Here is a 10524-nt window from a genome sequence, read left to right as displayed (position 1 = left end):
TCCTTTGATGGCACTGTGGAGATTCCAGCCCGGATGGTGGATATTTTATCTGCAAAGAAGTTTGCAAACTCGTTGCATCTTGCCTGGGAGAGGGTCTCATCAGTCTGCAGGCATGCTGGCTTGCAAAGCTTCTCCACTGTGCGGAAAATTTGAGCTGGCCTATTGTTTGCTGCTGTGATCTCATTTGACAGGAACTGTGCTTTCTTACGAGTGATTGTCGATTGATATTCTTCGTTATGCTTTAATAGTTTTATTTTGTCATCCACTAGGTTAGTCTTCCTCCATCGTCTTTCCAGTCTACGCCCCCTTTTCTTGAGCTCACTAACACTGTTGTCGAACCATGGAGCTTGACGTTGTGGTTTACGAGGTCTTAAACGCACAGGGGCGATAATATCAATTGCAGCCATAACATCCCTATTATAATAACGGACTAGTGAACAGGGATCTTCACAGGCACCCAGTATAGCAGAGAGATCCAGGTTTGCTGCAAGAGCCTGGGGAGTCATACCCCTCCTTGGACGATACCTGGTCAACTCCACGGGCAGAGATCTTATTTGAGGGGTTGCGACTGAGAACCAGAGGGAGTAGTGGTCTGACCAGATGACTGGGTTTATTTTTAGGTCAGTGACTTCTAATCCAATCTGAAAGACAAGGTCGAGAGTGTGACCACTTTTATGTGTGGCAGAGGGAATGACCTGTGTGAAGCCCAGACCATTCATTGTGCACAGGAGGTCTTGGCCAAGGCGTGAGAGCTCATCATCCACCCATGCATTGAAATCCCCGAGGATGAGCCATCTTTGATGTTCCAGAACCAGGCCAGCAACAGTGTCTGCAATTTCTTGTAGAAATATCTTTCCATCTCCAGGTGGCCGGTAAATGAGAAGTACTCTGAAACCTAATCCTGTCGAACTCCGGGCAGCAATGCACTCAAATGAGCGAGTAGTTTCAATAGGGTGGACCCTAAGTTTAAGTTCTTTTTTGAAGCAGATAGCCACCCCGCCACCCCTGCGGTCCAGTCTTGGGTTGTGGATGACAGAGTAGTTTGTTGGTACTGCAGTCTCCAATATAGGTGCTGCATTTTCATCTAGCCAGGTCTCTGTAATACAGGCTAGATCTGCAGATTCAATAAGGTCAGCAATAGTTGCAGTCTTGTTTCTTATAGATCTGGCATTACAAAGGACTGACCTGATTGGGTATACCAGAGGGCCTTCAGTTTTCTTTATGTTAAGTGCAGGAGCTCTGGCTATGGGTGTCACAAAGTGAGAGTTGACAGTTCTGTCCTTCCAAACACAGGGCCGTCTTTTGGGTATCACTTCTATTTGATTGTTCTTTGAGTATGGGGGTGAGCAGGTGGGCAAAGGATTTAGATGGTTACCGTGGGAAATACATTTCCGGCCTGCTCGCTTCCCACGAATGCGCCTGTGTTTTCTTTTTAAAATGCCAAGGGATTGGAGAATAGAAGTCTGTGATGGTGTGATAGGAACTGCAGAACGTGGTGGGCGGAGTAAAAGAATGAAGCTGGAGCAATACGTATACATTTGGTCATCAATGACAGATTACTATAAATTTGAGCTGCATATGATGATGAGAGAGGGAGAGAAAGCAGTGTTTTTTTTTTCCTTTTTGTGTTTTGTTTTCCCCCAATTCGGTATGTGATCCAAAATTATAATGGGATTATGAACAAAGTTATTGCTATAACCTATTGTGTATATTTGAAGCAAGTAATAAATAAAATAACTGCTGATTTAGTCAATTATCCTAGGATAGGCAGCCTTTTGGAAAGGTGTTAGAAGCCAATTCCTACTGTGTAGGTATGAAAAGTCTCAGTGTGAGAGGCCTTTGAAGTAGATTTTTTTGTGGGGGTAGTGATAACGTGTCCTGGAAATGGATCCTGATTTTAAACAGTGAGCCTTCAGCAATTCAGAGCCTGACTATACTGATATTAGTAGATTAATGCAATAAGTCAGTTATTTGTTGCTCAGAGAATAGGGGTGGATGATGTCTAAGTGAGGGGCTGGATGTAGCCAAAGATAGGTTGTAATCCACAGTACCTTATCTGGGTAATGTCCAATGCAGAGTACAGCAGCTGCTAAACTGAAGGATTTCTCAGTGGAGATATGCAGAGGATTCAGTCCAGGATTCAATCCAGTGTGTATCTCAGCGCAGGAATGCAATCCGTTGGTTTTGATGAAATGTCCACGTAGAGTAGTACAAGTTCAAGGTAAGTCCTTGGATATTTATGATGATTCATAGGTCAGTTGTGGTGAATTTAAGCTGTTTTATGGAGATGATCAGGAGCATACAAAAGGTGAGGCTGCCATCTTGGGCGCCATACTTTGAGAATATATATGATAGTGGAAGGTGTCTCCACCTCTCAAAATCTTTCAACATAACTTCCAAAAAATACAAATAGGTAATAGTGTATAATTTGGTTAAATCGCTAGGGAACCGCAGACCCAAATATAATAAATTATTCTGGGCCCAGTGAAAGGGTAAGGAAGAGCCCCAATCAAGTTTGGCAGTGGGATGTAGAGCTAAAGCTTCTGTTTTTTGAAAGTTAACTTTAAAACCAGATATCTGCTGAAAATCATTCAATATATTTTGAATGGAAGGGAGCGCCTGTTTTGGATTACTAAAATATAACAGGAGATCATCTGTGAAAGCCGACACTTTGATTTCCGTATCACCAAATTTAACTCCCTGCCACGACATATCTTTAACAAATACTCAAATTAAGGGGTCGAGCGCTAAATTAAATAACAATGGTGAAAGGGGGAAGCCTTGGCGGGTACCCCGGGATAATGTGAAAGATTTTGAGTTTAGTCCATTAGCAGTTAAATAAGCAGCTGGGTGGTATGCGTGAAATATGAGTCCAGGAAACTCTGTCAAATGCCTTATCAGCATCGCAGCGAACTATAATGGCATTCCTGTTGTCATTTTGGTGCAATGCCGCTACATGCATGCGTACATTATGAACCGAGGTTCGGCCTTTTACAAAACCATTCTGAGCTGGATGTAATATCCTGGGAAGAAAGCCCTGCATACGTTGTGCCAACAATTTAGTAAAGAGTTTCAGGTCCTGATTTAATAAGGATATGGGCCTATATGACTGGACCAATGCAGGGTCTTTGCCGAGTTTTTGAAAAACTACAATCCTCGCCTCCGTGAATTGCGAAGGGGGTTGACCACCCGAAAGCAAAGAATTAAATAAGGTAGTTACGTGTGGCAATAAACGGTGTAAGAGGAGTTGATAATATTCCGCTCCAAAGCCGTTCTGGGCCCGGAGATTTGCACTTGGCTAGTGATTTTATCAAAGAGGTCAACTCTGCATCAGTTACAGGCGCAGTTAGTAGATCTCTTTCCTCTTCCGTCAAAACAGGTAAATCAGCCATATCGAGGAAACGTGTACCATCAGATGGATTATCCGGAGGAGACATATAAAGTGATTGGTAATACTCCCTGAAACAGTCAGATATGGCCGTTGAATCAACGAGTGGAGGGCGGTTTTCGGGTTAATTTGTAATATATGAGAAGGGGCATTGCGAGAGCGTACTAGATTAGCAAGCAATCTTCCCGATTTATTACATCCATAAAAATATTTACTACGTTGTATGTCATGGGCAAATTGAGCACGCTCCGTACATAGAGCGTGTTTAGAGTCCAGGTATTGTTGACGAGACGTTACAGAGTCAGAAAGTAACATAGCATTATAGGCTAAAGGAAGCAATTTGCTGTGTTCTTCAATTATTTTTGAAAGCGTCTTTCTTTTCCAGGCCACATATTCCATCACCTGACCCCTAACTACCAGTTTTGCTGCTGCCCAGAATAGTTGAATATCATCAAGATGGCTTGCATTATCTTGTTCATAATTACAAAATGCTGTTTCCAAATGTTTACGAAAATCAGTAGATTGAGCTAATAGGCTCGGAATTGCCAATTATATAAAGTAAGTAGGGTTCTTTAATAGAAAGTGTTACCCAGACCGGTGAATGGTCTGAAAGAGCGATAAGCCCGATGCCTGAGTCAACTACTCTATTATATAATGTATCTGAGAGTAACCAGAAATCAATCCTAGAAGAGGTGTGATGGGGATGGGAGTAGAATGTATATTCCCGTGATCCGGGTGTTGGCATCTCCATGGATCGCAGAGCTTCAATGAGTTAATCAATAAGGCCAACGAGGACACATCACCCTCCACCCCCTGACCTGAGAAGTGATCAAGTCCCTTGGATACAACACAATTAGAATCACCGCCCTGTAATATTTCCCCTTCTGCCCAATCTTGCAGTTTAGCACAGAGAACCGTGAAGAATGGTCTGGTCGAACCTGATGGTGCATATATCACTGCTAAAGTGTATAGGGAGCCCAATATGGAAAGCTTTATAAATAAAAAGTGTCCATCCGAATCGGCCCACGTATCTGTGATTGTGTAAGGTAAATGCTTCCTGAATAGTATCAGAACCCCCCTACGTTTAGTGGTAAATGAGGCCATTCTAATTTCTCCTACCCATGGTCCCTTAAGTGTATTCGGGTCCTTTACATCCCAATGCGTCTCTTGTAAAAAGGCAACGTCCGGTTTAAGACGTTTCAGATGTGTTAATATTTTGCATCTCTTAATAGGGGAGTTAAGCCCTTCCACATTCCAAGAGACGAATTTGAGAGAGGATTGAGTCTTGGTGCAGCTAGCTGCCGGGACAGTCATTTTATCCTATACCTACTCTAGGCCAAAAAATAAGCAAAAGTATAGAATAAGATCTTGTCCAACCCATCCCAGCGAGTGGGTGGGGACCCGTAAATAAGAACTCAGAGTATCGTGCTAGACCTGCATACATATGCCACAAATTCAAAACAATAAACCAAATGTTTAAACTTTGTAATAAATTTTCTGAACCCAAGCAGGCAATCTATAAGATTGCCAGAATCTGCAACAGTGGCCGTAGGGCCAAGGGGAGAGGGGCAGAGAAAAAATGGGGATATCATGGAATACCATAACATTGTCAGTAAAACGATATTGAAATAGTAAAAGAGAAAAAACAACATATAACCATATATATAGTTGATGCAATAAAAGTGCAATTTGAACAAAACATAGCTTAAGTACAGTATATCATAATTAGAGTAAAATTTCTCAAACAGCCACAATTGTGCGGTCTGAAAAATACAGAAGATAACCGAGGCCTTAATGACCAATAGCGATTTTAGGGACCCGAATGGGAAAAAAAAGAAATATTATAATGCAAATAATGTTACTCATCCTCAGTCCTCATCTGATTCGCGTGCCATGGAATCTGAAGATAATGAGTCCACAAAGTTCTTGGCCGCATGAGGTGATTCTAGAAAGTGGGGTTTGCCATTATGAAAGACCCAAAGTTTAGCCGGATATAATAACGAGAATCGGCATCCCATGTCAAACAATTTCTTTCACATTGGGGCAAATTCACGCCGTTTCATGGCCACCAGGTATGAGAAATCTTGGAATAGCAAAAGGTTTGCACCTTGATATAGTAGGTCGGTACCTTTGCGGTAAACTTCTAGCAGATGTACTTTGTCGGTATAGTTCACCATCCGTAATATCACTGTGCGAGGGCGATCTCTTGTTGTTTGTCTGACTGGGCCTACACAATGTACCCTCTCCACTAATAATGAGCTACCAGCTGTAATGCATCCCAATTCCTGCGGCAGCCATTGAGAGACCAGTGGCATCAAATCTGCATATTTGACTGATTCGGGGAGGCCAATGATGCCGATGTTGTTTCTACAATTTCTATTCTCTAATCTTCAAATTTTTCCACCATGATCGTCACCGATTTCTCCTGGTCAGATAAAGTGTCCCTGGCCGTAGTGAGTTTGTCTTACAAATCTGATATGCGCTGTTCTACCTCAGAGAGATGTTGATCGTGTTTTGTAAGTTGGGTCAGTGCAGAATCAATAGAATCCTTTAGTGGCACCAATTTCTGATCGAATAGTGAGGCCAGTAGAGCGGTCAGGTCTTGAGAGGTTAGAGAGTCAGTAAAGGTGAGAGGATTTGTGTTGTAGTCCTATTTCCTATCTACATCTCCCCTCCTAACACTCGGAGACTGAGGTGAAGCTGTCGACAGAGTGTCGCTGCCGCATCCCCTGCCGACTTGCCGCCTTTTGCACCTCTGTTGGACTGAGCCACATATTTATCCATAATGACTGTAATACTGGAGAGTTGTTGAGATCAAACAAAAGAAAACATGGTAATTCCAAGCACTGAGATGTCAGACAACCTGGCCTGCCAACAGTTATCAGCATCTAATGCAATGATGCGGTGAGGAGATGTTTCCGATCCCCTGTTCCCAGGCCCCACAAACCACCAATGTGTGTGTAAAATAGATCAGAGGTATGGGGTAGGGGTGTCCTGTGTCCAGGGACAGTATGGTCACAGTGATGTGGGGGATATGAAACAGCTTACACCAGAATGCACCATAGGTGGGAGAGCAGGGTGGTGTTATGCAGCACCAGGAGCACAGCAGCCCTTTTACTGGAAGCAGGTGATGGTGTTAGGGGTAGTGTAGGGCCCTCAGTCGAGGACCTCGCTGCCCGAGTTTAGTGTGAGCCCCTGGAGCCCCCTGTGGGTCTTGAGGATGCCTTGGGCTGTGGAGGAGATCAGCTGGCATGGAGCTCTGGAGGTCTGGACCGGAGCTCCGGACCCAAGGCTGCGGCTTCGCGTCAGGAAGTAGGCCACAGATCGCGGGAACCCGGCCGTGCGCTCTCCGGCTCTGTGCTTGCTTGTTCTGGGTCCCCTTGTGTTGTTGGCCTGTGGTGGTAAGTGGGTGGTGTGTCTAGATCACTGAAGCTCCGCTCCCAAGATGGTTTAAGGGAGTCAGGCACCAGAGCTCAGCAGCGGCACGTCCTCTCCGTATGCCCGCTAGGCCACCCCGAGTTGTATGTTTAACATGGGCAAAACATCTGGATTCAACTTTTGGCTGGCCACTCTCTTTAAGAGTAAATAACCATCCAACTTTGCATGTACTTGGACACCATTACATTGGCTGGGTGTGGAAAAATGTGCGACTTTTGGTGAAAAATCTGACATTTTACAAACTCTGCTCAAAGTCGGCTACCATTACATCCCGGCTCATATTTCGACCAGTGCTCATATCAGGGATACTTAAAAAGGTATATTGAAGGGGACCCTCTTTCTTAGAGGCAGAGGTACTGTAGTGATCAGCAAGCTGGTAAAGACACTACAGTAGTTGAAGATACTCAACAGACAATCCACATTCCAGTTGTGAGTTCAAATTTCATCTGAGCAACTATTACTGACCAAGAGATATTTCTGTGCATATCATAGCCTATATTCTTGACAAGTGCTCAATTTAAAAATATGAAATGTAGAGAGGTCAAGACAATGAAATCTTTATAAACTCTAGTGTAAATCATTAAACCAGCAGATTGGCAAATAAAATTGTCATGTACGGTAAGTCGTTAAGCACGCCGGGAAATATGCTTTCCTGCTGTTCAATGTAATCATTTTGAATCAATCACAACATTGATATTACTAAAGCATCAGCATAAGTGGGAAGTATTCAGATGCATTTAGCCAATATACAACTGCTCTTGATTGTTGTTGTCGTCGTCGTCATCATCATCATCATCATCATTATCATCATCATCAGTTTGTATTTTCCAGTGGGGATCAAACACTTGCAAATGATCATCACTCTACCTTGTCTGAGCTTACACTCTTCATACAGACCCCGTGCTATCCTTTTTAGTGTAAGGAGTGGCAAATGTGTCTCATACGGAAAGAGTATGCATGCATTAAAGGTTTGGTGGACATGTGCAATTGTGCAAATTATGTTTACGTCCAAATCAGCATGAGCCCAAAGAGCACATATACTGAAACTTCCCTCTAGAAATCATGTGTTCAGTGCCATAATTAAGGGTGTATGAGTGGTGATGTTGCCCAGGGTGCAGCATCGTAGCTGCCCCGTGGTCCCTCCATTTGGCATCACTGTTGCAGAGCTGCCCACAGAGCATCATTTGGAAGATCCGAGCACACACCATGAAGCTTGTAGAGCTACCTGTAGTGTCCTGTGTGCAGTGCTGTACTTCCAAGTGCTGGTGACCCTGCCCTATTGGTGTGACATAATGTCACATGTTTAGGGAGCAGAGGTAGCACAGTGCTGCCTTGCTATGCCATTACCTGCATTTGCCTTGAAATATCCGTGGTGGACATGTAGGTGCAGTTGCACACACATAGCATCATTGCAGAACCATAATTTTGTCATTTTTAAATTACCTATTTTTACCTGTTTTAGATGTATTGCCATTTTTAATCATTTTCTATTTAAGTCTGAAAGTGGGTAGCACCAAAGACATTTCCATGATAATAGCAGTCTTTCACAATTAAATTATATAGCTGCAAAGAGGACGTATTACATACTAAAAAGTCTCATCAGAATGGACTAATGGAACTTACAGAACACCTATTAAAATCTTACTTATTTGTTGTGTCCACAGCTTTTTACTCATCTCAAAAGAATATTCACAATTAGAAATTCAGAAAGTTGTCAGTAGAATATGTCAGCAGGGCCGGAGCTTCCACTAGGCAGCTTTAGGCAGCTGCCTAGGGGCGCCGGGACCTGAAGGGGCGGCCTGCTACAGCTGCATGAAAAAGGTAGTGAGGTCCTACATCTCATAGCAGCCGCAATCCCCCTGGCACAATTTTCTACAGTAACCGCGACTGCCAAGCTCCTGTATTGCAGCATCCAACTCCACCTTGCACAGGCAGTAACTTTGACAGCTCCTGGAGTCCTGGCAGGGGGTGACATGCGGTGCTGCTCTTCATTCCAGGCTATTTCACAGACTACTCAGTCCCAACTCTGCATCGCAGCCTGCAGGTAAAGTGGCTGCACAGTGCACTCTCTGCATTTAATAAGAAAAGAGGGGAAGAGCAGCAGTCTGGGGAGGGGGAAGGGGGGGAGAGGAGCAGTTGGCATGCACACAGATGGTGGAGGGGATAGAACAGACGACATTTAAAAGAGTGGGGTGGGGGGGGGGGCAGCAGGAGCCAACACAGACTGGGGAGAAGGGAGCAGCCATACAACAGACGGGGTGGGGGTGAGCAGCAGTATGCCTTTCTCCTGAAGGGCAGGTAGGGGGAAGGGGCAGTAGGCAGAAGTTTTGCCTAGGGTGCCAAGAGACCTTGCACCGGCCCTGTATGTCAGCTAAGCATGGCTGTAACCAGGAGCTCAGAGAGATAGGGTGGAAGGGGGGAGCAGGTACTAATTACCCAGGCCTGGTCTTGTTGGAGGTGCCCAGGTCAGCTGCTAAGGATGTCCCCTGTGTAACCTTTGGCACCCCCTGCGCAGCTGGTAGGAAAAACTACTTTTTTTTTTAGATGGAGTGACCCTGACCTCCCTTCACTACCACTCTTCTCTAAGTACTTGGGCCCGTGATGACTCTCGTGGTCCTGGCCGTAACTAGGTGTGTGAGCGGTGCTGCCACCGAGGACCAAGGAAGTGGCAATGCTGCTTTCACGTAGTATCAGTATTTGGCTTTCAGGGTGCCTGCAACCTAAAGAGCCAACTGGATAATTTTTAGGACACTCCAGCCAATAATTTCTATCTTAGTAATGGCAGCCCCTGTCACATGTTCAGGAGTGGGGCAGAATATTGCCATGTATGGCCCTGAAGCTAAGTGTGCTGACCTTGCTGCAGACAATGATCAGTCCATGGTTTTGTTTTTTTACAGTATGTGACAGTGGCATTATATTGATGTGAAGATGGGAATGAAGACAAGCAGGAAGCTGCAAGCTCATCATTATATAGTGGAGCGAAGAACTAATTCAGCAAAGTAAAGATGAGAAGTTCCTGTGAAAAGATCGCTGTGTCAGACACAACTCAGTATAAAAGTTTATTCATCCAACTTATTTTTCTTATCACAAAACACTTTTAATCAAAGTTTGTGATTCTTATATTACAAAACATTTATTTTTTCTTAAGGTGCCCATACACCAGGAAGAGGTATCACATGCGCTCCGTTGCATGCGATACCCCTTAAACTTGACGCCAGCTCCCAGAAGATCCTGGACTCATGATATCACTTCTACTCAAGATGTACTAATGCTAGTTGGCATGTGATCTAACATTACAGCACCTCATCGCAAGCGACAGGGCCAAATCTTACCTACTGCAGGTACGATCTGAAAACCCTACGTACCACCCCCGGGATCACGCCTCAGATTGTAATCGTAAGTGGACCGCACACAATGTGATCCACTTACGATATGTGACCCAATGCGTCGATATTGTGCCGAAAGGCACAATATCGTCCTAGTGTGTGGGCACCTTTACTTCTGGCAACAAGATTTTTTTCCTGGAATGCTGAAGAGGATTATTTTATAATTACATAAAACTTATGAAAAAATAAAAACTCTAAATTAAAGGCAGGATAGAATTGACGGTTAGGGCATTGACCACACTTGTCTAATATAACATAACAGTGGTGTTAATGATGTAAGCACTGCTAGAGAGGTTAATATACAAATATTCA

This window comes from Pseudophryne corroboree, chromosome 7 (genome assembly GCF_028390025.1).
Source record: "Pseudophryne corroboree isolate aPseCor3 chromosome 7, aPseCor3.hap2, whole genome shotgun sequence".
In the NCBI taxonomy this organism is placed as follows: Eukaryota; Metazoa; Chordata; class Amphibia; order Anura; family Myobatrachidae; genus Pseudophryne; species Pseudophryne corroboree.
This window is presented reverse-complemented; position numbering follows the sequence as displayed.